At 59.3% G+C, this 25174-nt stretch overlaps 1 long non-coding RNA gene across 2 annotated transcripts; it reads left to right on the top strand.

Moving 5' to 3' along the window:
• Positions 1-1164: 1164 nt before the first annotated feature.
• Positions 1165-24462, top strand: LOC139829589 (uncharacterized). 2 transcript variants are annotated; one of them, XR_011742125.1, is made up of 3 exons: positions 1165-1224; positions 1989-2048; positions 22793-24462. It is a non-coding gene; the product is annotated as an uncharacterized lncRNA (long non-coding RNA). The 2 variants fall into 2 exon arrangements; XR_011742124.1 differs by lacking the exon at positions 1165-1224 and having other exon boundaries at positions 1832-2048.
• Positions 24463-25174: the final 712 nt, after the last annotated feature.

The following is a 25174-nucleotide window of genomic DNA, read 5'->3' as shown; positions in this document are numbered from 1 at the left end:
GCCTGGACACCTTCCTGTGCGACCTCACCTAGGCGTTCCTGCTCCAGCAGGGGGATTGGACTGGATGATCTTTTGAGGTCCCTTCCAATCCCAAACATACTGTGATACTGTGATACTGTGACCCATTGATCCCCATTGACCCCATTGACCCCCATTGACCCCATTGACTCCCATTGACCCATTGATCCCCATTGACCCATTGACCCCATTGCCCCATTGATCCCATTGACCCCATTGACCCCGCTGACTCCCATTGACCCCCATTGACCCCATTGATCCCCATTGACCCCATTGACCCCCATTGATCCCATTGACCCATTGACCCCATTGACTCCCATTGACCCCCATTGACCCCCATTGACCCATTGACCCATTGACCCCATTGACCCCATTGACCCCATTGACCCATTGACTCCCATTGACCCCCATTGACCCCGTTGACGCATTGATCCCCATTGCCCCCCATTGCCCCCCATTGATCCTCATTGATCCCCATTGCCCCCCATTGATCCCCATTGCCCCCATTGCCCCCCATTGATCCCCATTGCCCCCATTGACTCCCATTGCCCCCCATTGCCCCCATTGTCCCATTTCAGGTAAAAGAGGACATAAACAAGAGAGAAAAAACAAAACACAACACATTTGGGTACTCCTGGGTCCTTTGGGGCACTCCTGGGTCCTTTGGGGCACTCCTGGGTCCCTCCTGAACTCCTGGGTCCTTTGGGGCACTCCTGGGTCCCTCCTGAACTCCTGGGTCCTTTGGGGTACTCCTGGGTCCCTTGGGGTACTCCTGGGTCCCTCCTGAACTCCCCATAGACCCCCATAATTTCCCCCTTAGGGACCCAGGAGTGCCCCATAGTGACCCATAAGTGACTCATGGAGCCCCCTAAGTGCGTTCGGGTCCCCTCGGGTCCCTTCGGGTGAGTTCGGGCCCCACTCGGGTCCCTTCGGGTCCCTTCGGGTGTGTTCGGGTCCCCTCGGGTCCCTTCGGGTGCGTTCGGGTCCCACTCGGGTCCCTTCGGGTGCGTTCGGGTCCCTTCGGGTGCGTTCGGGTCCCCTCGGGTCCCTTCGGCTCCCTTCGTGTATCTTCGGCTCCTCTCGGAGCCGCCCCCGCGCACGCCACGCACAGTGGGCGTGGCCACGCACCCCCCCCTTCCCATTGGCCGCCGCCTGAGGAAGGGGGCGTGGCCTCGCTCGCAGCCGCCGCCGCGGCGGAAAACTATCGTGAGGCGGGAAAAGGGGGAGAAAGTGGGGGGGGGGGGGGAGGAAGAGGAGGGGCCGGGGGGGGAGCGGAACACGGGTTTTGGGGTAAAAAGGGGGGGATTTGGGAGTTTGGCGCCTTTTGGGGCACTTTCGGGTGGGTTCGGGTCCCTTCGGGGAGACTTCGGGCCCCTTCGGGTGGGTGCGGGTCCACTCGGGTGGGTTCGGGCTCCTTCGGGTGGGTTCGGGCCCCTTCGGGTGGGTTCGGGTCCACTCGGGTGGGTTCGGGCCCCTTCGGGTGGGTTCGGGTCCACTCGGGTGGGTTCGGGTCCCTTCGGGTGCGTTCGGCTCCACTCGGACCCCTTCGGGAAGACTTCGGGTCCCTTCGGGTGCGTTCGGCCCCGGCCGGGACTCGGGCGCCGTTCGGCTCCGCTCGGGTGCCGTTCGGCTCCGCTCGGGCCCATTCGGCTCCGCTCGGGCGCCGCTCGGCTCCGCTCGGGCCCGCTCGGCTCCGCTCGGGCCCATTCGGCTCCGCTCGGGCGCCGTTCGGCTCCGCTCGGGCCCATTCGGCTCCGCTCGGGCCCATTCGGCTCCGCTCGGCTCTTTCCGTCTCCGCTCGTTTTCCCGCGCTTTCCCTCAGAGCGCGAAACGAAGCGCGGGGACCTCCGGGGCCGCTTTTTTCGCGCTTTTCCCGAGGTGACAACAGCGGGGGCTTTGGGGACACAGCTCGGGGAGCCTCAGCGGGAGGGTTTTGGGTTGAAAAAGCGCTATTTTGGGTCAATTTTGAGGTGGTTTGTGGCCCTCCCGGCGGGGCAAGATGGCGGCTGCGGACATCGAGGGGCTGCTGGGTGAGTAATGAGGGGGAATTAGGGGTGATTAGCGCGAATTAGGGGGTAATTAGGGGGCAGCGGGGATATGGGGGGGTGGGGGGGGTGTTAATTAGCGCTGCTGAGGGTGTTAATTGTTAATGAATGCAGAGGAGGAGCCGTTGCAGGAGCTGCACCCCGGGCTGGCCCCGCTGAGGGGGATTGGGGGGGTGGGAGCGGAGCTGGAGAGGGAGGTGAGACAGGTAAGGGGGCATTGGGGACAATGGGGAAAGAGAGAGAGAGTGTGTGCGGATCAGCAGTGATCACCCCAAACCTGCCCCGCAGACACGGCACCCAAAATCCTGCACCCCAAAATACTCTTCCCAAACCTGCACCCCAGATCCTGACCCCAAGCCCTGCACCAAAACCCTGCCCCTCAATCCTGCATCCCCAAATCCTCCACCCCCGATCCTGTCTTCCCAAACCCTGCACCCCAGATCCTGCACCCCCAAATTCGGCCCTACCAAACTCTGCACCCCTAAACCCTACAACTGAAACCTTGCACCCCCTAATCCTGCCCTCCCTACCTTCCTGAACCCCGAAACCTGCACCCCAAACCCTGCATTCCCAAATCTTTCCGTCCTATACCCTCCACCCCTAAACCTGCCCCCAAACCCTGCACCCCAAAGAATTCCCTCCCAAACCCTGCACCTCCAAATCCTGCACCTCAAAGGCCTGGAAACCCAAGCCCTTCAACCCCATCCCTGCAACACCAAATCCTGTACCCCAAACCCAGCACCCCAGAATCCTGCACCCCAAATCCTGCCTACCAAACCTTTCACTGCAAACCCCTGCACCCCAAGATTGTGCTGCCCTAAACACTGAACCCCCAAATCCTGAAGACCCGGATCCTTGCCTCCCAAGACTCTGCACCCCCAAATCCTGCACCCAAATCTCTCACCCCCACCACCCTGCACTCCCAACCCCTGCACCCCAAAACTCCACACCTCCAAATCCTGAACCCTGAAACCCCGCACCCCCAAATCCTGTGCCCCAGTCCTGTGAACCCCACACTCTGCAACCTTAAATTTCCCCCCAAGCCCCTGCATCCCAAACGCTGCACTCTTAGACCTGACTTCTAAACCCCAAGGGCCCATTGTGACATCCCAGAACCTCCTATTGTCCCCAGGGCCCATTGTGACATTCAGGGGACTCCTCTTTGTCCCCAGGGCCCATTGTGACATCCTGGGGACCCCCCCTTGTCACTGGGGCCCATTGTGATGTCCCAGGACCCCCCGTTGTCCCCAGGGTTCATTGTGACGTCTTAGGACCCCCCATTGTCCCCAGGGCCCATTTTGACATCCTGGGGACCCCTCTTTGTCCCCAGGGCCCATTGTGACATCCTGGGGACCCCCCCTTGTCACTGGGGCCTATTATGACGTCCCAGGATCCCTCCTTGTCCCCAGGGCCCATTGTGACGTCTTAGGACCCCCCACTGTCCCCAGGGCCCATTGTGACATTCAGGGCACCCCCTTGTCCCCAGGGCCCATTGTGACATTCCGGGGACGCCTCTTTGTCCCCAGGGCACATTGTGACATCCTGGGGACCCCCCCTTGTCACTGGGGCCCATTGTGACGTCCCAGGACCCCCCCTTGTCCCCAGGGCCCATTGCGACATTCAGGGGACGCCTCTTTGTACCCAGGGCACATTGTGACATCCTGGGGACCCCACCTTGTCCCCAGGGCCCATTGTGACATCCTGGGGATCCCTCCTTGTCCCCAGGGCCCATTGTGACGTCCCAGGACCCCCCATTGTCTTCAGGACCCATTGTGACATTCAGGGCACCCCCTTTGTCACTGGGGCCCATTGTGACATCCCAGGACCCCACTTTGTCCCCAGGGCTTATTGTGACACCATGGGGACCTCCCTTGTCCCCAGGGCCCATTGTGACATCCCGTGACCCCCCTTTGTCCCCAGTGCTATTGTGAAATCCTGGGGACCCCCTTTGTGCCCAGGGCCCATTGTGGCACCATGGGGAACCCCTTTGTCACTGGGGGCCATTGTGACATCCCAGGATTCCACTTTGTCCCCAGGGCTCGTTCTGACACCTTGGGGACTCCCATTGTCCCCAGTGCCCATTGTGACATCCTGCTACCCCCCTTTGTCCCCAGGGCCCATTTTGACATTCAGGGGACCCACCATTGTCCCCAGGGCCCATTGTGACATCCTGGGCAACCCCAATGTCCCCAGGGCCCATTGCGACATCTGGGGGACCCCCTTGTCCCCAGGACCCATCGTGGCACCGTGGGTGCCCTCCTTGTCACTTGGGCCCATTGTGACACCATGGGGACTCCCCCTTTGTCCCCAGTGCCCATTGTGACATCCTGCGGACCCCCCCTTTGTCCCCAGGGCCCATTTTGACATTCAGGACACCCACCATTGTCCCCAGGGCCCATTGTGACCTTCAAGGGACCCCCATTGTTCCTAGGGCCCATTGTGACGTCCTGGGGACCCCCTCTGTTCCCAGGGCTCATTGTGACTTTCAGGGGACCCCCCCCTTGTCCCCAGGGCTGATTGTGACGTCCTAGGGCCCCTCTGTGTCCCCAGGGCCCATTGTGACACTTTAGAGACCCCTCTTTGTCCCCAGGGCCCATTGTGACATCCTGGGGACCCCCCCTTGTCCCCAGGGCCCATTGTGACATCCTCGGCACCGCCTTGTCCCCAGGGCCCATTGTGACATTGAGGGGACCCCTCTTTGTCCCCAGGGCCCATTGTGACATCCTGGGGACCCCCTCTTGTCCCCAGGGCCCATTGTGACGTCCCAGGACCCCCCATTGTCCCCAGGGCCCATTGTGACATCCTGTGGATCCCTCCTTGTCCCCAGGGCCCATTGTGACGTCCTGGGGACCCCCTTTGTCACTGGGGCCCATTGTGACATTCAGGGGACCCCATTGTCCCCAGGGCCTATTGTGACACCATGGGGACCCCTCCTTGTCACTGGGGACCCATTGTGACACCATGGGGACCCCCCCATGTCCTCAGGACTCATTTTCACATCCTGGGCACCCCCCATTGTCCCCAGGGCCCATTGTGACATCCCAGAACCTCCTATTGTCCCCAAGGCCCATTGTGACATCCTGGGGACCCCCATAGTCCCCAGTGCCCATTGTGACATTCCAGGACCCCCCATTGTCCCCAGGGCCCATTGTGACATCCTCGGCACGCCCTTGTCCCCAGGGCCCATTGTGACATTCAGGGGACCCCTCTTTGTCCTCAGGGCCCATTGTGACATCCTGGGGACCCCCCCTTGTCCCCAGGGCCCATTGTGACGTCCCAGGACCCCCCATTGTCCCCAGGGCCCATTGTGACATCCTGGGGATCCCTCCTTGTCCCCAGGGCCCATTGTGACGTCCCAGGACCCCACATTGTTCCCAGGACCCATTGTGACATTGAGGGGACCCCCTTTGTCACTGGGGCCCATTGTGACATCCCAGGACCCCACATTGTCCCCAGGACCTATTGTGACATCCTGGGGACCCCACTTGTCCCCAGGACCCATTGTGACACTATGGGGACCACCCCTTGTGCCCAGGGCCCATTGTGACACTGTGGGTACCACCCTTGTCCGCAGGGCTCATTGTGACATCCCAGGACCCCCATTGTCCCCAGGGCCCATTGTGACATTCAGGGGACCCCCCTTTGTCCCCAGGGCCCATTCTGATACCGTGGGGACCCCCTTTGTCCCCAGGGCATATCGTGACATCCTGGGGACGCCCTTTGTCCCCAGGACCCATTTTGACACCGTCGACACCCCCGTTTGTCCCCAGGGCCCATTGTGACATCCTGGGGACACTCCTTGTCCCCAGAGCCCATTGTGACATCCAGGGGACCCCCTTTCTCCCCAGGGCCCATTGTGACATTGCAGTACCCCCCCTTGTCCCCACGGCCCATTGTGGCACCATGGGGACCCCCTTTTGTCACTGGGGCCCATAGTGACATCCCAACACCCCACTTTGTCCCCAGGGCTTATTGTGACACCATGGGGACCTCCCTTGTCCCCAGGGCCCACTGTGACATCCCATGACCCCCATTTGTCCCCAGTGCTATTGTCAAATCCTGGGGACCCCCTTTGTCCCCAGGGACCATTGTGGCACCATGGGGAACCCCTTTGTCACTGGGGCCCATTGTGACATCCCAGGACCCCACATTGTCCCCAGGACCCATTGTGACATCCTGGGGACCCCACTTGTCCCCAGGACCCATTGCGACACTATGGGGACCCCACCTTGTTCCCAGGGCCCATTGTGAAACCATCGACACCCGCCTTGTCCGCAGGAGTCATTGTGACATCCTGGGGACCCTCCTTGTCCCCAGAGCCCATTGTGACATCCAGGGGACCCCCTTTCTCCCCAGGGCCCATTGTGACATCGCAGGACCCCCCTGGTCCCCAGGGCCCATTGTGACATCCTGGGGATCCCCCTTTGTCCCCAGTGCCCATTGTGACATCCTGCTACCCCCCTTTGTCCCCAGGGCCCATTTTGACATTCAGGGGACCCACCATTGTCCCCAGGGCCCATTGTGACATCCTGGGCAACCCCAATGTCCCCAGGGCCCATTGCGACATCTGGGGGACCCCCTTGTCCCCAGGACCCATCGTGGCACCGTGGGTGCCCTCCTTGTCACTTGGGCCCATTGTGACACCATGGGGACTCCCCCTTTGTCCCCAGTGCCCATTGTGACATCCTGCGGACCCCCCCTTTGTCCCCAGGGCCCATTTTGACATTCAGGACACCCACCATTGTCCCCAGGGCCCATTGTGACCTTCAAGGGACCCCCATTGTTCCTAGGGCCCATTGTGACGTCCTGGGGACCCCCTCTGTTCCCAGGGCTCATTGTGACTTTCAGGGGACCCCCCCCTTGTCCCCAGGGCTGATTGTGACGTCCTAGGGCCCCTCTGTGTCCCCAGGGCCCATTGTGACACTTTAGAGACCCCTCTTTGTCCCCAGGGCCCATTGTGACATCCTGGGGACCCCCCCTTGTCCCCAGGGCCCATTGTGACATCCTCGGCACCGCCTTGTCCCCAGGGCCCATTGTGACATTGAGGGGACCCCTCTTTGTCCCCAGGGCCCATTGTGACATCCTGGGGACCCCCTCTTGTCCCCAGGGCCCATTGTGACGTCCCAGGACCCCCCATTGTCCCCAGGGCCCATTGTGACATCCTGTGGATCCCTCCTTGTCCCCAGGGCCCATTGTGACGTCCTGGGGACCCCCTTTGTCACTGGGGCCCATTGTGACATTCAGGGGACCCCATTGTCCCCAGGGCCTATTGTGACACCATGGGGACCCCTCCTTGTCACTGGGGACCCATTGTGACACCATGGGGACCCCCCCATGTCCTCAGGACTCATTTTCACATCCTGGGCACCCCCCATTGTCCCCAGGGCCCATTGTGACATCCCAGAACCTCCTATTGTCCCCAAGGCCCATTGTGACATCCTGGGGACCCCCATAGTCCCCAGTGCCCATTGTGACATTCCAGGACCCCCCATTGTCCCCAGGGCCCATTGTGACATCCTCGGCACGCCCTTGTCCCCAGGGCCCATTGTGACATTCAGGGGACCCCTCTTTGTCCTCAGGGCCCATTGTGACATCCTGGGGACCCCCCCTTGTCCCCAGGGCCCATTGTGACGTCCCAGGACCCCCCATTGTCCCCAGGGCCCATTGTGACATCCTGGGGATCCCTCCTTGTCCCCAGGGCCCATTGTGACGTCCCAGGACCCCACATTGTTCCCAGGACCCATTGTGACATTGAGGGGACCCCCTTTGTCACTGGGGCCCATTGTGACATCCCAGGACCCCACATTGTCCCCAGGACCTATTGTGACATCCTGGGGACCCCACTTGTCCCCAGGACCCATTGTGACACTATGGGGACCACCCCTTGTGCCCAGGGCCCATTGTGACACTGTGGGTACCACCCTTGTCCGCAGGGCTCATTGTGACATCCCAGGACCCCCATTGTCCCCAGGGCCCATTGTGACATTCAGGGGACCCCCCTTTGTCCCCAGGGCCCATTCTGATACCGTGGGGACCCCCTTTGTCCCCAGGGCATATCGTGACATCCTGGGGACGCCCTTTGTCCCCAGGACCCATTTTGACACCGTCGACACCCCCGTTTGTCCCCAGGGCCCATTGTGACATCCTGGGGACACTCCTTGTCCCCAGAGCCCATTGTGACATCCAGGGGACCCCCTTTCTCCCCAGGGCCCATTGTGACATTGCAGTACCCCCCCTTGTCCCCACGGCCCATTGTGGCACCATGGGGACCCCCTTTTGTCACTGGGGCCCATAGTGACATCCCAACACCCCACTTTGTCCCCAGGGCTTATTGTGACACCATGGGGACCTCCCTTGTCCCCAGGGCCCACTGTGACATCCCATGACCCCCATTTGTCCCCAGTGCTATTGTCAAATCCTGGGGACCCCCTTTGTCCCCAGGGACCATTGTGGCACCATGGGGAACCCCTTTGTCACTGGGGCCCATTGTGACATCCCAGGACCCCACATTGTCCCCAGGACCCATTGTGACATCCTGGGGACCCCACTTGTCCCCAGGACCCATTGCGACACTATGGGGACCCCACCTTGTTCCCAGGGCCCATTGTGAAACCATCGACACCCGCCTTGTCCGCAGGAGTCATTGTGACATCCTGGGGACCCTCCTTGTCCCCAGAGCCCATTGTGACATCCAGGGGACCCCCTTTCTCCCCAGGGCCCATTGTGACATCGCAGGACCCCCCTGGTCCCCAGGGCCCATTGTGACATCCTGGGGATCCCCCTTTGTCCCCAGGGTCCATTGTGACATCCTGGGCAACCCCATTGTCCCCAGGGCCCATTGTGACATCTGGGGGACCCCCTTGTCCCCAGGACCCATCGTGGCACCGTGGGGACCCTCCTTGTCACTTGGGCCCATTGTGACACCATGGGGACCTCCCCTTTGTCCCCAGGGCCCATTTTGACATTCAGGGGACCCCCCATTGTCCCCAGGGCCCATTGTGACACTTGGGGACCCCCCTTGTCACTGGGGACCCGTTGTGACACCATGGGGACCACCCCTTGTCCTCAGGGCCTATTTTGAACATCCTGGGGAACCTCCATTGTCCCCAGAGCCCACTGTGAGTCCTGGGGACCCCCTTGTCCCCAGGTCCCATTGTGACATCCTGGGGACCCCCATTGTTCCCAGGGCCCATTGTGACGTCCTGGGGAGCCCCCTCTGCTCCCAAGGCTCATTGTGACTTTCAGGGGATCCCCCCATGTAGCCAGGGCTGATTGTGACGTTGTAGGGCCCCTCTTTGTCCCCAGGGCCCATTGTGACATCCTGGGGAACCCCTTTGTTCCCCGGGCCCATTGTGATGTCCCGGGACCCCCCATTGTCCCGATGGTCCATTGTGACATCCTGGGGATCCCTCCTTGTCCCCAGGGCCCATTGTGACGTCCCAGGACCCCCCATTGTCCCCAGGGCCTATTGTGACATCCTCTGCACCCCCTTGTCCCCAGGGCCCATTGTGACATTCAGGGGACACCTCTTTGTCCCCAGGGCCCATTGTGACATCCTGGGGACCCCCTCTTGTCCCCAGGGCCCATTGTGACGTCCCAGGACCCCCCATTGTCCCCAGGGCCCATTGTGACATACTGGGGATCCCTCCTTGTCCCCAGGGCCCATTGTGACGTCCCAGGACCCCCCATTGTCCCCAGGGCCTATTGTGACATCCTCTGCACCCCCTTGTCCCCAGGGCCCATTGTGACATTCAGGGGACACCTCTTTGTCCCCAGGGCCCATTGTGACATCCTGGGGACCCCCTCTTGTCCCCAGGGCCCATTGTGACGTCCCAAGACCCCCCCCATTGTCCCCAGGGCCCATTGTGACATTCAGGGCACCCCCTTTGTCACTGGGGCCCATTGTGACATCACAGGACCCCACATTGTCCCCAGGGCCCATTGTGACATCCTGGGGACCCCTCTTTGTCCTAAGGACCCATTGTGACGTCCCAGTACCCTGCATTGTCCCCAGAGCCCATTGTGACATCCTGGAGACACCCTTTGTCCCCAGGACCCATTGTGACGTCCCAGGACCCCCCATTGTCCCCAGGGTTCATTCTTACATCCTGGGGACCCCCTTGTCCCCAGGACCCATCGTGACACCATGGGGACCCTCCTTGTCACTGGGGACCCATTGTGACACCATGGAGACCCCTCCTTGCCTCAGGGCCCATTGTGACATCCTGGGCATCCCCCTTTGTCACCCGGGACCATTGTAACACCGTGGGGACCCCCTTTGTCCCTAGGGCCTATTGTTACGTCCCAGGACTCCCCGTTGTTCCCAGGGCCCATTGTGACACCTTGGGGACCCCCTTGTCACTGAGGACCCATTGTGACACCATGGGGACCACCCCTTGTCCTCAGGGCCTATTGTGAACATCCTGGGGAACCTCCATTGTCCCCAGAGCCCATTGTGAGTTCCTGGGGACCCCCTTGTCCCCAGGTCCCATTGTGACAACCTGGGGAGCCTCTTTGTCCCCAGGGCCCATTGTGACATCCTGGGGACCCCCTTTGTCCACAGGGCCCATGGTGACATCCTGGGGACCTCCTTGTCCGCAGGACCCATCCTGGCACCGTGGGGACATCCCTTGTCACTGGGGACCCTTTGTGACACCATGGGGACCTCCCATTGTCCTCAGGGCCCATTGAGACATCCTGGGGACCCCCTTTGTCACTGGGGACCCGTTGTGACATCCCAGGAACCCCATTGTCCCAAGGGCCCATTGTGACATCCTAGGGACCTCCCTTTGTCCCCAGGGCTCATTGTGGCACCATAGGGACCCCTTTTGCACTGTGTCACATTGTGATATCCAAGAACCCCACTTTGTCCCCAAGGCCCATTTTGACATCCTGGGGACCCCCTTTCTCTTCAGGGCCCATTGTGACATTCAGGGGACACCCCCCTTGTCCCCAGGGCCCATTGTGACTTCCCAGGACCCCCCATTGTCCCTAGAGCCCATTGTGACATTCAGGGGACCCCCTTTGTCACTGGGGCCCATTGTGACATCCCAGGACCCCACATTGTCCCCAGGGCCCATTGTGACATTCAGGGGACACCCCCCTTGTCCCCAGGGCCCATTGTGACATTCAGGGGACCCCCTTTGGCACTGGGGCCCATTGTGACATCCCAGGACCCCACATTGTCCCCAGGGCCCATTGTGACATTCAGGGGTCCCCCCCTTGTCCCCAGGACCCATTGTGATGTCCCAGGACCCCTCATTGTCCCCACGGCCCATTGTGACATCCTGGGGACCCCCCTTTGTCACTGGGGCTCATTGAGACATCGTGGGGACCAACTTTGTCCCCAGGGCCCATTGTGACGTCCCAGGACCTCCCGTTGTCCCCAGTGTCCATTGTGACATCCGAGGAGCCCACTTTTTCCCCAGGACCCATTTTGATATTGAGGGGAACCACGTTTGTCCCCAGGGCCCATTGTGACACCATGGGGACCCCCCCTTGTCACTGGGGACCCATTGTGACACCATGGAGACCCCTGCTTGTCCTCAGGGTCCATTGTGACATCTTGGGCACCTCCCATTGTCCCCAGGACCCTTTGTGACATCCTGGGGACCCCCTTGCTCCCAGGGCCCATTGTGGCACCATGTGGACATCCCCTTTGTCCCCAGGGTCCATTGTGACATTCCAGGACCCCCCATTGTCCCCAGGGCCCATTGTGACATCCACTGCACCCCCTTGTCCCCAGGGCCCATTGTGACATTCAGGGGACCCCTCTTTGTCCCCAGGGCCCATTGTGACATCCTGGGGACCCCCCCTTGTCACTGGGGCACATTGTGACGTCCCAGGACCCCCCATTGTCCCCAGGGCCCATTGTGACATCCTGGGGATCCCTCCTTGTCCTCAGGGCCCATTGTGACGTCTTAGGACCCCCCATTGTCCCCAGGGCCCATTGTGACATTCAGGGGACGCCTCTTTGAAACCCAGGGCACATTGTGACATCCTGGGGACCCCCCCTTGTCCCCACAGCCCATTGTGACGTCCCAGGACCCCCCATTGTTCCCAGGGCCCATTGTGACATCCTGGGGATCCATCCTTGTCCCCAGGGCCCATTGTGACACTATGGGGACCCCCCCTTGTTCCCAGGGCCCATTTTGACATCCTGGGGATCCCTCCTTGTCCCCAGGGCTCATTGTGACATCCCAGGACCCCCCATTGTCCCCAGGGCCCATTGTGACATCCTGGGGATCCCTCCTTGTCCGCAGGGCCCATTGTGACGTCCCAGGACCCCCCATTGTCCCCAGGGCCCATTGTGACATCCTCTGCACCCCCTTGTCCCCAGGGCCCATTGTGACATTCAGGGGACCCCTGTTTGTTCCCAGGGCCCATTGTGACATCCTGGGGACCCCCTCTTGTCACTGGGGCCATTGTGACGTCCCAGGACCCCCCATTGTCCCCAGGGCCCATTGTGACATTCAGGGGACCCCTCTTTGTCCCCAGGGCCCATTGTGACATCCTGGGGACCCCCTCTTGTCACTGGGGCCATTGTGACGTCCCAGGACCCCCCATTGTCCCCAGGGCCCATTTTGACATCCTGGGGATCCCTCCTTGTCCCCACGGCCCATTGTGACATCCTGGGGACCCTCCTTGTCCCCAGAGCCCATTGTGACATCCAAGGGACCCCCTTTGTCTCCAGGGCCCATTGTGGCACCATGGGGACCCCCTTTGACACTGGGGCCCATTGTGACACCGTCGACACCCCCCTTTGTCCCAAGGCCCATTGTGACGTCCTGGGGACCCTCCTTCTCCCCAGAGCCCATTGTGACATCCAGGGGACCCCCTCTTGTCCCCAGGGCCCATTGTGACGTCCCAGGACCCTCCATTGTCCCCAGGGCCCATTGTGACATCCTGGGGATTCCTCCTTGTCCTCAGGGCCCATTGTGACGTCCCAGGACCGCCCATTGTCCCCAGGGCCCATTGTGACATCCTGGGGATCCCTCCTTGTCCCCAGGGCCCATTGTGACGTCCCAGGACACTCCATTGTCCCCAGGGCCCATTGTGACATCCTGGGGATCCCTCCTTTTCCCCAGGGCCCATTGTGACGTCCCAGGACCCCCCATTGTCCCCAGGACCCATTGTGACATTCAGGGGACCCCCTTTGTCACTGGGGCCCATTGTGACATCACAGGACCCCACATTGTCCCCAGGGCCCATTGTGACATCCTGGGGACCCCACTTGTCCCCAGGACCCATTGTGACACCATGGGGACCCCCCCTTGTCCGCAGGGCTCATTGTGACGTCTCAGGACCCCCCAGTGTCCCCAGGGCCCATTGTGACATCCTGGGGATCCCTCCTTGTCCGCAGGGTCCATTGTGACGTCCCAGGACCCCCCATTGTCCCCAGGGCCCATTGTGACATCCTCGGCACCCCCTTGTCCCCAGGGCCCATTGTGACATTCAGGGGACCCCTGTTTGTCCCCAGGACCCATTGTGACATTCAGGGGACCCCCTTTGTCACTGGGGCCCATTGTGACATCACAGGACCCCACATTGTCCCCAGGGCCCATTGTGACATCCTGGGGACCCCACTTGTCCCCAGGACCCATTGTGACACCATGGGGACCCCCCCTTGTCCGCAGGGCTCATTGTGACGTCCCAGGACCCCCCATTTTCTCCAGGGCCCATTGTGACATTCAGGGGACCCCTCTTTGTCCCCAGGGCCCATTGTGACATCCTGGGGATCCCTCCTTGTCCCCAGGGCCCATTGTGACATCCCAGGACCCCACATTGTCCCCAGGGCCCATTGTGACATCCTCTGCACCCCCTTGTCCCCAGGGCCCATTGTGACATCCTGGGGATCCCTCGTTGTCCCCAGGGCCCATTGTGACGTCCCAGCACCCCCCATTGTCCCCAGAACCTACTGTGACATTCAGGGGAGCCCCTTTGTCACTGGGGCCCATTGTGACACCATGGAGACCCCCGCTTGTCCCCAGGGCCCATTGTGACACTATGGGGACCCCCCCTTGTTCCCAGGGCCTATTGTGACACCGTGGGTACCACCCTTGTCCGCAGGGCTCATTGTGACATCCCAGGACCCACCTTTGTCCTCAGGGCCCATTCTGATACCGTGGGGATCCCCTTTGTCCCCAGAGCCCATTGTGACATCCAGGGGACCCCCTTTGTCCCCAGGGCCCATTGTGACATCGCAGGACCACCCTGGGCCCCAGGGCGCATTTTGACATCCTGGGGATGCCCCCTTGTCACCGGGACCCATTGTGACGTCCCAGGACCCCCCATTGTCTCCAGGGCCCATTGTGACATCCTGGGGATCCCTGCTTGGCCCCAGAGCCCATTGTGACGTCTTAGGACCCCACCTTGTCCCAGGGCCCATTGCGACATTCGGGGACGCCTCTTTGTACCCAGGGCACATTGTGACATCCTGGGGACCCCCCCTTGTCCCCAGGGCCCATTGTGACATCCTGGGGACCCCTCCTTGACCCCAGGGCCCATTGTGACGTCCCAGGACCCCCATTGTCCTTAGGACCCATTGTAACATTCAGGGAACCCCTTTGTCACTGCGGCCCATTGTGACATCCCAGGACCCCACATTGTCCCCAGGGCCCATTGTGACATCCTGGGGACCCCATTTTCCCCAGGGCCCATTGTGACACTATAGGGAACCCCCCTTGTTCCCAGGGCCCATTGTGACACCGTGGGTACCACCCTTGACCGCAGGGCTCATTGTGACATCGCAGGACCCCCCTTTGTCCCCAGAGCCCATTGTGAAAACCAGGGGACACCCTTTGTCCCCAGGGCCCATTGTGACATCGCAGGACCACCCTGGTCCCCAGGGCCCATTGTGACATCCTGGGCACCCCTTTTGTCCCCACGGCCCATTGTGGCACTATGGGGACCCCCTTTGTCACTGGGGCCCATTGTGACATCCCAGGGCCCCTCTGTGTCCCCAGGGCCCATTGTGACACTTTAGGGACCCCTCTTTGTCCCCAGGGCCCATTGTGACATCCTGGAGACGCCCCCTTGTCCCCAGGGCCCATTGTGACGTCCCAGGACCGCCCATTGTTCCCAGGGCCCATTGTGATGTCCTGGGGAGCCCCCTCTGTTCCCAGGGCTCATTGTGACTTTCAGGGGACCCCCCCTTGTCCCCAGGGCTGATTGTGACGTCCTAGGGCCCCTCTGTGTCCCCAAGGCCCATTGTGACATCCCATGACCCCCCTTTGTCCCCAGTGCTATTGCGAAATCCTGGGGACCCCTTTTGTCCCCAGGGCCCATTGTGACACCATGGGGAACCCCTTTGTCACTGGGGGCCATTGTGACATTCCAGGATTCCACTTTGTCCCCAGGGCTCGTTCTGACACCTTGGGGACTTCCATTGTCCCCAGGGCCCATTGTGACATCCTGGGCAACCCCATTGTCCCCAGGGCCCATTGTGACATTCAGGGCACCCCCTTGTCCCCAGGGCCCATTGTGACATTCAGGGGACCCCTCTTTGTCCCCAGGGCCCATTGTGACATCCTGGGGACCCCCCCTTGTCCCCAGGGCCCATTGTGACATTCCGGGGACGCCTCTTTGTACCCAGGGCACACTGTGACATCCTGGGAACCCCCCCTTGTCACTGGGGCCCATTGTGACGTCCCAGGACCCCCCATTGTCCCCAGGGCCCATTGTGACATCCTGGGGATCCCTCCTTGTCCCCAGGGCCCATTGTGACGTCCCAGGACCCACCATTGTCCCCAGGACCCATTGTGACATTCAGGGGGCCCCTTTGTCCCCAGGGCCCATTGTGACATCCCAGGACCCCCCATTGTCCCCAGGGCCCATTGTGAAATTCAGGGGACCCCTCTTTTTCCCCAGGGCCCATTGTGACATCCTGGGGACCCCCCCTTGTCCCCAGGGCCCATTGTGACGTCCCAGGACCCGCCATTGTCCCCAGGGCCCATTGTGACATCCTGGGGATCCCTGCTTGTCCCCAGGGCCAATTGGGACGTCCCAGGACCCCCATTGTCCCCAGGGCCCATTGTGACTTTCAGGGGCCCCCGTTTGTCACTGGGGCCCATTGTGACATCCCAGGACCCCACATTGTCCCCAGGGCTCTTGTGACATCCTGGGGACACCCCCTTATCTCCAGGGCCCATTGTGACATCCTGGGAATCCCTCCTTGTCACTGGGGCCCATTTTGACATTCAGGGGACCCCCCATTGTCCCCAGGGCCCATTGTGACATCCTCTGCACCCCCTTGTCCCCAGGGCCCATTGTGACATTCTGCGGACCCCTCTTAGTCCCCAGGGCCCATTGTGACATCCTGGGGACCCCACTTGTCCCCAGGACCCATTGTGACACTATGGGGACCCCCCCTTGTGCCCAGTGCCCATTGTGACACCGTGGGTACCACCCTTGTCTGCAGGGCTCATTGTTTCATCCCAGGACCCCCCATTGTCCCCAGGGCCCATTGTGACATTCAGGGGACCCCCCTTTGTCCCCAGGGCCCATTCTGATACCGTGGGGACCCCCTTTTATCCCCAGGGCCCATTGTAACATGCTGGGGATGCTCTTTGTCCCCAGGGCCCATTGTGACATCCTGGGGACCCTCCTTGTCCCCAGAGCCCACTCTGACATCCAGGGGACCCCCTTTGTCCCCAGGGCCCATTGTGGCACCATAGGGACCCCCTTTGTCACTGGGGCCCATTGTGACATCCCAGGACCCCCCCTGGTCCCCAGGCCCCATTGTGACATCCTGGGGACCCCTTTGTCCCAAGACTTCATTGTGACATCCTGGGGACCCCCCTTGTCCTCAGGGTCCATTGTGACAGCCCAGGACCTTACATTTTCCCCAGGACCCATTGTGACATCCTGGGGCCACCCCCTTGCTCCCAGGGCCCGTTGTGGCACCGTGGGGACACTCCGTTTGTCCCCAGGGCCCATTGTGACATCCCAGGACCCCCCTTTGTACCCAGGGCCATTGTAGCACCATGGGGTCCCCTTTGACCCCATGGCCCATTGTGGCACCATGGCAACCCCTTTTGTCCCCAGGGCCCATTGTGACATTCTTGGACCCCACTTTGTCCCCAGGGCCTATTGTGACACCATGGGGACCCCTCCTTGTCACTGGGGACCCATTGTGACACCATGGGGACCCCCCCTTGTCCTCAGGACTCATTCTCACATCCTGGACACCCCCCATTGTCCCCAGGGCCCATTGTGACATCCACTGCACCCCCTTGTACCCAGGGCCCATTGTGACATTCAGGGGACCCCTCTTTGTCCCCAGGGCCCATTGTGACATCCTGGGGACCCCCCCTTGACCCCAGGGCCCATTGTGATGTCCCAGGACCCCCCATTGTCCCCAGGGCCCATTGTGACATTCAGGGGACCCCCCTTTGTCCCCAGGGCCCATTCTGATACCGTGGGGACCCCCTTTGTCCACAGGGCCCATTGTGACATCCTGGGGACCCTCCTTGTCCCCAGAGCCCATTGTGACATCCTGGGGACCCCCTTTGTCCCCAGGGCCCATTGTGGCACCATGAGGACCCTCTTTGTCACTGGGGCCCATTGTGACATCCCATGACCCCCCTTTGTCCCCAGTGGTATTGTGAAATCCTGGGGACCCCTTTTGTCCCCAGGGCCCATTGTGACACCATGGGGAACCCCTTTGTCACTGGGGGCCATTGTGACATTCCAGGATTCCACTTTGTCCCCAGGGCTCGTTCTGACACCTTGGGGACTCCCATTGTCCCCAGGGCCCATTGTGACATCCTGGGCAACCCCATTGTCCCCAGGGCCCATTGTGACATCCTGGGGACCCCCATTGTCCCCAGGGCCCATTGTGACTTTCCAGGACCCCCCATTGTCCCCAGGGCCCATTGTGACATCCACTGCACCCCCTTGTCCCCAGGGCCCATTGTGACATTCAGGGGACCCCTCTTTGTCCCCAGGGCCCATTGTGACATCCTGGGGACCCCCCCTTGTCACTGGGGCCCATTGTGACGTCCCAGGACCCCCCATTGTCCCCAGGGCCCATTGTGACATCCTGGGGATCCCTCCTTGTCCCCAGTGCCCGTTCTGACGTCCCTGGACCCCCCATTGTCCCTAGGACCCATTCTGACATTCAGGGGACCCCTTTGTCACTGGGGCCCATTGTGACATCCCAGGACCCCACATTGTCCCCAGGACACATTGTCACATCCTGGGGACCCCACTTGTCCCCAGGACCCATTGTGACACTATGGGGACCCCCCCTTGTGCCCAGGGCCCATTGTGACACCGTGGGTACCACCCTTGTCCACAGGGCTCATTGTGACATCGCAGGACCCCCCTTTGTCCCCAGGGCCCATTCTGATACCGTGGGGATCCCCTTTGTCCCCAGGGCCCATTGTGACATCGCAGGACCCCCCTGGGCCCCAGGGCGCATTTTGACATCCTGGGGATGCCCCCTTGTCAACGGGGCCCATTGTGACGTCCCAGGACCCCCCATTGTGTCCAGGGCCCATTGTGACATCCTGGGGATCCCTGCTTGGCCCCAGGGCCCATTGTGACGTCTTAGGACCCCCCGTTGTCCCCAGGGCCCATTGTGACATCCTGGGGATCCCTCCTTGTCCCCACGGCCCATTGTGACGTCCCAGGACCCCCCACTGTCCTCAGGACCTATTGTAACATTCAGGGGACCCCCTTTGTCACTGGGGCCCATTGTGACATCCCAGGACCCCACATTGTCCCCAGGGCCCATTGTGACATCCTGGGGACCCCATTTTTCCCCAGGACCCATTGTGACACTATGGGTACCCCCCCTTGTCCCCAGGGCCAATTGTGACGTCCCAGGACCCCCCATTGTTCCCAGGGCCCATTGTGATGTCCTTGGGAGCCCCCTCTCTTCCCAGGGCTCATTGTGACTCTCAGGGGACCCCACCTTGTCCCCAGGACTGATTGTGACGTCCCAGGGCCCCTCTGTGTCCCCAGGGCCCATTGTGACGTCCCAGGACCCCCATTGTCCCCAGGGCCCATTGTGACTTCCTCGGCACCCCCTTGTCCCCAGGGCCCATTGTGACATTCAGGGGACTCCTCTTTGTCCCCAGGGCCCATTGTGACATCCTGGGGACCCCCTCTTGTCCCCAGGGCCCATTGTGATGTCCCAGGACCCCCCATTGTCCCCAGGACCCATTGTGACATTTAGGGGACCCCCCTTTGTCCCCAGGGCCTATTCTGATACTGTGGGGACCCCCTTTGTCCACAGGGCCCATTGTGACATCCTGGGGACCCTCCTTGTCCCCAGAGCCCATTGTGACATCCTGGGGACCCCCTTTGTCCCCAGGGCCCATTGTGGCACCATGAGGACCCTCTTTGTCACTGGGGCCCATTGTGACATCCCATGACCCCCCTTTGTCCCCAGTGCTATTGTGAAATCCTGGCGACCCCTTTTGTCCCCAGGGCCCATTGTGACACCATGGGGAACCCCTTTGTCACTGGGGGCCATTGTGACATCCTGGGGATCCTCCTTGTCCCCAGAGCCCATTGTGACATCCCAGGACCACACTTTGTCCCCAGGGCTTATTGTGACACCATGGGGATCTCCCTTGTCCCCAGGGCCCATTGTGACATCCCATGACCCCCCTTTGTCCCCAGTGCTATTGTGAAATCCTGGGGACCCCTTTTGTCCCCAGGGCCCATTGTGACACCATGGGGAACCCCTTTGTCACTGGGGGCCATTGTGACATTCCAGGATTCCACTTTGTCCCCAGGGCTCGTTCTGACACCTTGGGGACTCCCATTGTCCCCAGGGCCCATTGTGACATCCTGGGCAACCCCATTGTCCCCAGGGCCCATTGTGACATCCTGGGGACCCCCATTGTCCCCAGGGCCCATTGTGACTTTCCAGGACCCCCCCATTGTCCCCAGGGCCCATTGTGACATCCACTGCACCCCCTTGTCACCAGGGCCCATTGTGACATTCAGGGGACCCCTCTTTGTCCCCAGGGCCCATTGTGACATCCTGGGGACCCCCCCTTGTCACTGGGGCCCATTGTGACGTCCCAGGACCCCCCATTGTCCCCAGGGCCCATTGTGACATCCTGGGGATCCCTCCTTGTCCCCAGTGCCCGTTCTGACGTCCCTGGACCCCCCATTGTCCCTAGGACCCATTCTGACATTCAGGGGACCCCTTTGTCACTGGGGCCCATTGTGACATCCCAGGACCCCACATTGTCCCCAGGACACATTGTCACATCCTGGGGACCCCACTTGTCCCCAGGACCCATTGTGACACTATGGGGACCCCCCCTTGTGCCCAGGGCCCATTGTGACACCGTGGGTACCACCCTTGTCCACAGGGCTCATTGTGACATCGCAGGACCCCCCTTTGTCCCCAGGGCCCATTCTGATACCGTGGGGATCCCCTTTGTCCCCAGAGTCCATTGTGACATCCAGGGGACTCCCTTTGTCCCCAGGGCCCATTGTGACATCGCAGGACCCCCCTGGGCCCCAGGGCGCATTTTGACATCCTGGGGATGCCCCCTTGTCAACGGGGCCCATTGTGACGTCCCAGGACCCCCCATTGTGTCCAGGGCCCATTGTGACATCCTGGGGATCCCTGGTTGGCCCCAGGGCCCATTGTGACATCTTAGGACCCCCCGTTGTCCCCAGGGCCCATTGTGACATCCTGGGGATCCCTCCTTGTCCCCACGGCCCATTGTGACGTCCCAGGACCCCCCACTGTCCTCAGGACCTATTGTAACATTCAGGGGACCCCCTTTGTCACTGGGGCCCATTGTGACATCCCAGGACCCCACATTGTCCCCAGGGCCCATTGTGACATCCTGGGGACCCCATTTTTCCCCAGGACCCATTGTGACACTATGGGTACCCCCCCTTGTCCCCAGGGCCAATTGTGACGTCCCAGGACCCCCCATTGTTCCCAGGGCCCATTGTGATGTCCTTGGGAGCCCCCTCTCTTCCCAGGGCTCATTGTGACTCTCAGGGGACCCCACCTTGTCCCCAGGACTGATTGTGACGTCCCAGGGCCCCTCTGTGTCCCCAGGGCCCATTGTGACGTCCCAGGACCCCCATTGTCCCCAGGGCCCATTGTGACATCCTCGGCACCCCCTTGTCCCCAGGGCCCATTGTGACATTCAGGGGACCCCTCTTTGTCCCCAGGGCCCATTGTGACATCCTGGGGACCCCCTTTGTCCCTGTCGAGGGTTAGGATTGCGGGGTGACAATCAAACCCTGGCAGATGTGTTGTCAACCTCCTCTCCCCCCCCCAATTCCCCCTTTTGCCCCTCCCTCTCCCCCCTTCCCACTCAGCACAGGCGATCGGGAGGGGAAGAAGCACAGAGGGGAGAGAGCTGGAAAAGTTCAAGATGTTTTACTGATGCTACTGATGAGAACAGAGAAAATAATACAAATATACAAAACCAATCTTGTAAGTCTGAGCAACTGCAGAGCCAGCACCCAAAGTCCTGGATCAGACTCTGCAGCCAACCGGAGCTGGATTCAGTCTCTCACTGGCCTCAGTTCGCAGGGACGACCAGCAAGGTCCTCTCCTGATGTCAGCCATGAGGAAAAAAGGGAGAAAGGGAAAAGGGGCGAGATCCTCGTGATCTCCCACTTTTATATGAAGTATTCACGTGAATGGAATGTTATTCACCGTTGGTCAGTCTCTCGATCACCAGTTTCTCGTTGCCCCTCTCGCGAGATGTCCATCTGTGCTTGTCAATAAGTTTTCATTCCCTTGCTGGGTTTAACCAAAACATGTGTCTGGTTCTCCAGGAAAATGCAGCTGACATGAAGGCTTGAGCTGAACAGGCAAATTCACTAAAAGAGAAACTTGTTTTTAACAAAACCAGGACATTCCACCCCTTATCATATGACATTCACTGAATACTTAAACCTTATCAATACAATCTATCAATACAATCTAATTAATCACTACTACTATATATATATATATACATATGTACATATATACACAGGAGTAATTAATCAGTGGACCATCCTTTGAAAAGTTCATTAAGTTCATTTTGTCACCACAGTCTCCCAGGGCAGGGAAAATGGTCCAAGTGCATCTCATGACCCCTGTTGGTGGGTTAAGGACACCAACTTCCAAGAAGGTGTCGGGCGCCACTCGAAGAAGCCAGCGCTGGTTTCATCACCATTGTCTTGATCTGAAAGACACTTATTAAACATTGTTAGTGCGGCAATTCACATCGTACAGTTCAGCATTGCACATTTTCACCTAAAATCAAATCCCCTTGAGGTGCACACCGAACTTCTCCATCCTTAAGCATCACCCACCAGGTGCTGCCAGGTCCCTGGGCAAAAACAATCCCACGAATAGGTTTGCCTGTGCCTGAGGCAGGAGGAACCCAGACTGCCTTTCCTAAGATATTTTCCATGTGTACTACAGGGACTTTATCTCCTTCCACAGTCCATAGAATTTCTGATTGGGCAGGCCCGGCTCGATTGGTTGATCCCCTGGTGTTGACCAACCAAGTGGCTTTTGCTAAATGTGAATCCCAGTTTTTAAAGGCTCCACCACCAAGTGCCTTTAGTGTAGTTTTTAACAAACCATTGCACCTTTCAGTTTTCCCAGAGGCTGGTGCATGATATGGAATATGATACACCCACTCAATACCATGTTCTTTGGCCCAATTGTCTATAATACTGTTTTTGAAATGAGTACCATTGTCTGATTCAATTCTTTCTGGCGTACCCGGCCACCAAAGGACTTGCTTCTCAAGGCCCAAGATGGTATTTCGGGCTGTAGCAGGAGGTACGGCAGATGTTTCCAACCATCCAGTGGTTGCTTCCACCATTGTAAGTACATAACGCTTACCTTGACGTGTTTGTGGAAGTGTAATATAATCAATCTGCCAAGCTTCTCCATACTTACACTTTAACCATCGCCCCCCATACCATACAGGTTTTAACCGTTTTGCTTGTTTGATTTCGGCGCAAGTTTCACATTCATGAATAACCTGTGAAACAGTGTCCATAGTTAAATCCACCCCTCGATCACGAGCCCATTTTCATGTTGCATCTCTACCTTGATGCCCTGAAGCACCATGGGCCCACCGAGCTAGGAAAAGTTCACCTTTATGTTGCCAGTCCAAGTCCACCTCAGCTACTTTAATCTTAGCAGCTTGATCTGCTTGTTGGTTGTTTCGATGTTCCTCGGTGGCTCGACTTTTAGGCACATGAGCATCTACATGACCAACTTCCCCAGGCAGGCTCTCCAGCCGAGCAGCAATGTCTTGCCACAGCGTGGTTCCCAATGGTTTCACCTCTGCGCTGCCAGTTACTTTTCTTCCATTGCCGTAGCCACCCCCACAAGGCATTTGCTCCCATCCATGAGTCAGTATAGAGACAAAGCATTGGCCACTTCTCTCGTTCGGCAATGTCCAAAGCCAGCTGGATGGCTTTCACTGCTGCAAACTGACTGGATTCACCTTGTCCTTCAGTGGCTTCTGTAACTTGTCGTGTGGGACTCCACACAGCAGCTTTCACCTTCGATGTTTTCCTACAGACGACAGGATCCACCTGTGAACAGTGCACACTGCTTATCAGTCTCTGAAAGCGGATTATATGGTGGTGCTTCTTCAGCACGTTTTACTTCCTCCTCATCTGGAGACATCCCAAAGTCTTTGCTTTCTGGCCAGTCTGTAATCACTTCTAATATCCCTGGACGGTTGGGACTCCCAATTCGAGCTCATTGCGTGATCAGTGCAATCCATTTACTCCATGTAACTTCGGCTGCATGATGTGGAGAGGGAACCGTCCCTTTGAACACCCAGCTCAGCACTGGCAGTCGAGGTGCAGGAGGAGCTGTGCTTCAGTGCCGATCACTTCTGAAGCAGCTCCAACTCCTTCATATGCTGCCAGTATCTCCTTTTCAGTTGCAGTACAGTTGGCCTCATATCCTTTGTATCCTCGACTCCAAAAACCTAAGGTTCGACCTCGGGTTTCTCCTGGTGCTTTCTGCCAGAGGCTCCAGGTAAGTCCATTATCTCCGGCTGCGGTGTAGAGCACATTTTTAACATCTAGTCCAGTTCGGACTGGTCCCAGGGCCACCGCATGAGTTATCTCACGCTTCATTTGTTCAAAGGCTTGGCGTTGTTCAGGGCCCCACTCAAATTGGTTCTTTTTACGAGTCACTCGATAGAGAGGCTCACAATGTGGCTGTAGTCAGGAAAGTGCATTCTCCAAAAACCTACAACGCCCAAGAAAGTCTGTGTCTCCTTTTTATTAGTAGGTGGAGACATTGCTGTAGTTTTGTTGATCACCTCCATTGGGATCTGACGACGGCCATCTTGCCATTTTATTCCTAAAAACTGGATCTCCCGTGCATGTCCCTTGACCTTGCTTCGTTTTATGGCAAAACCAGCATCCAAAAGAATAGGAATTATTCTCTCACCTTTTTTGAAGACTTCTTTCGCTGTGTCGCCCCATACGATGATGTCATCAATGTATTGCAAGTGTTCTGGAGCTTCACCTTGCTCCAGCGTGGTCTGGATCAGCCCATGGCAGATGGTAGCACTGTGGTCCCTGGGGTCATTGGTTGGGTCATGGAGTCACTGGTTGGGTGATGGGGTCATTAGTTGAATAATGGGGTCATTGGTTGAATGATGGGGTCATTGGTTGGGTCATGGGGTCACTGATTGGGTGATGGGGTCATTGGTTGAATGATGGGGTCATTGGTTGGGTTGTGGAGTCACTGATTGGGTGATGGGGTCATTGGTTGGGTTCAGGATTGGTTGGTTGGATGATGATGATGATGGTTGGATGATGATGGTGGTTGGATGATGATGGTGGTTGGATGATGATGGTGGTGGTTGGATGATGATGGTGGTGGTTGGATGATGATGGTGGTTGGATGATGATGGTGCTCTATGCCAAGGATGCACGGAGCATCTGGGCCAGTCACAAGAGGATGCTTTTGGATATTGGGGTGCAGGGCTTTGGTGTGAAGGTTCGGGAGACAGACTTTTGGGTGCAGGGATTTGGGCACCAAGAGTTCTGGGTGCAGCATTTGGGTCTGCAGGGTTCAGGTGTTCAGGACCTGGGGGTGCAGGACTTGTGGGCTGGAGGATTTGAGGGTGCAGGGATTT

The sequence above is a fragment of the Patagioenas fasciata genome, chromosome 21 (genome assembly GCF_037038585.1).
Source record: "Patagioenas fasciata isolate bPatFas1 chromosome 21, bPatFas1.hap1, whole genome shotgun sequence".
NCBI classification, from domain to species: domain Eukaryota; kingdom Metazoa; phylum Chordata; class Aves; order Columbiformes; family Columbidae; genus Patagioenas; species Patagioenas fasciata.
Note: the sequence above shows the minus strand (reverse complement) of the source record. Positions and strands in the feature narration are given on the sequence as shown.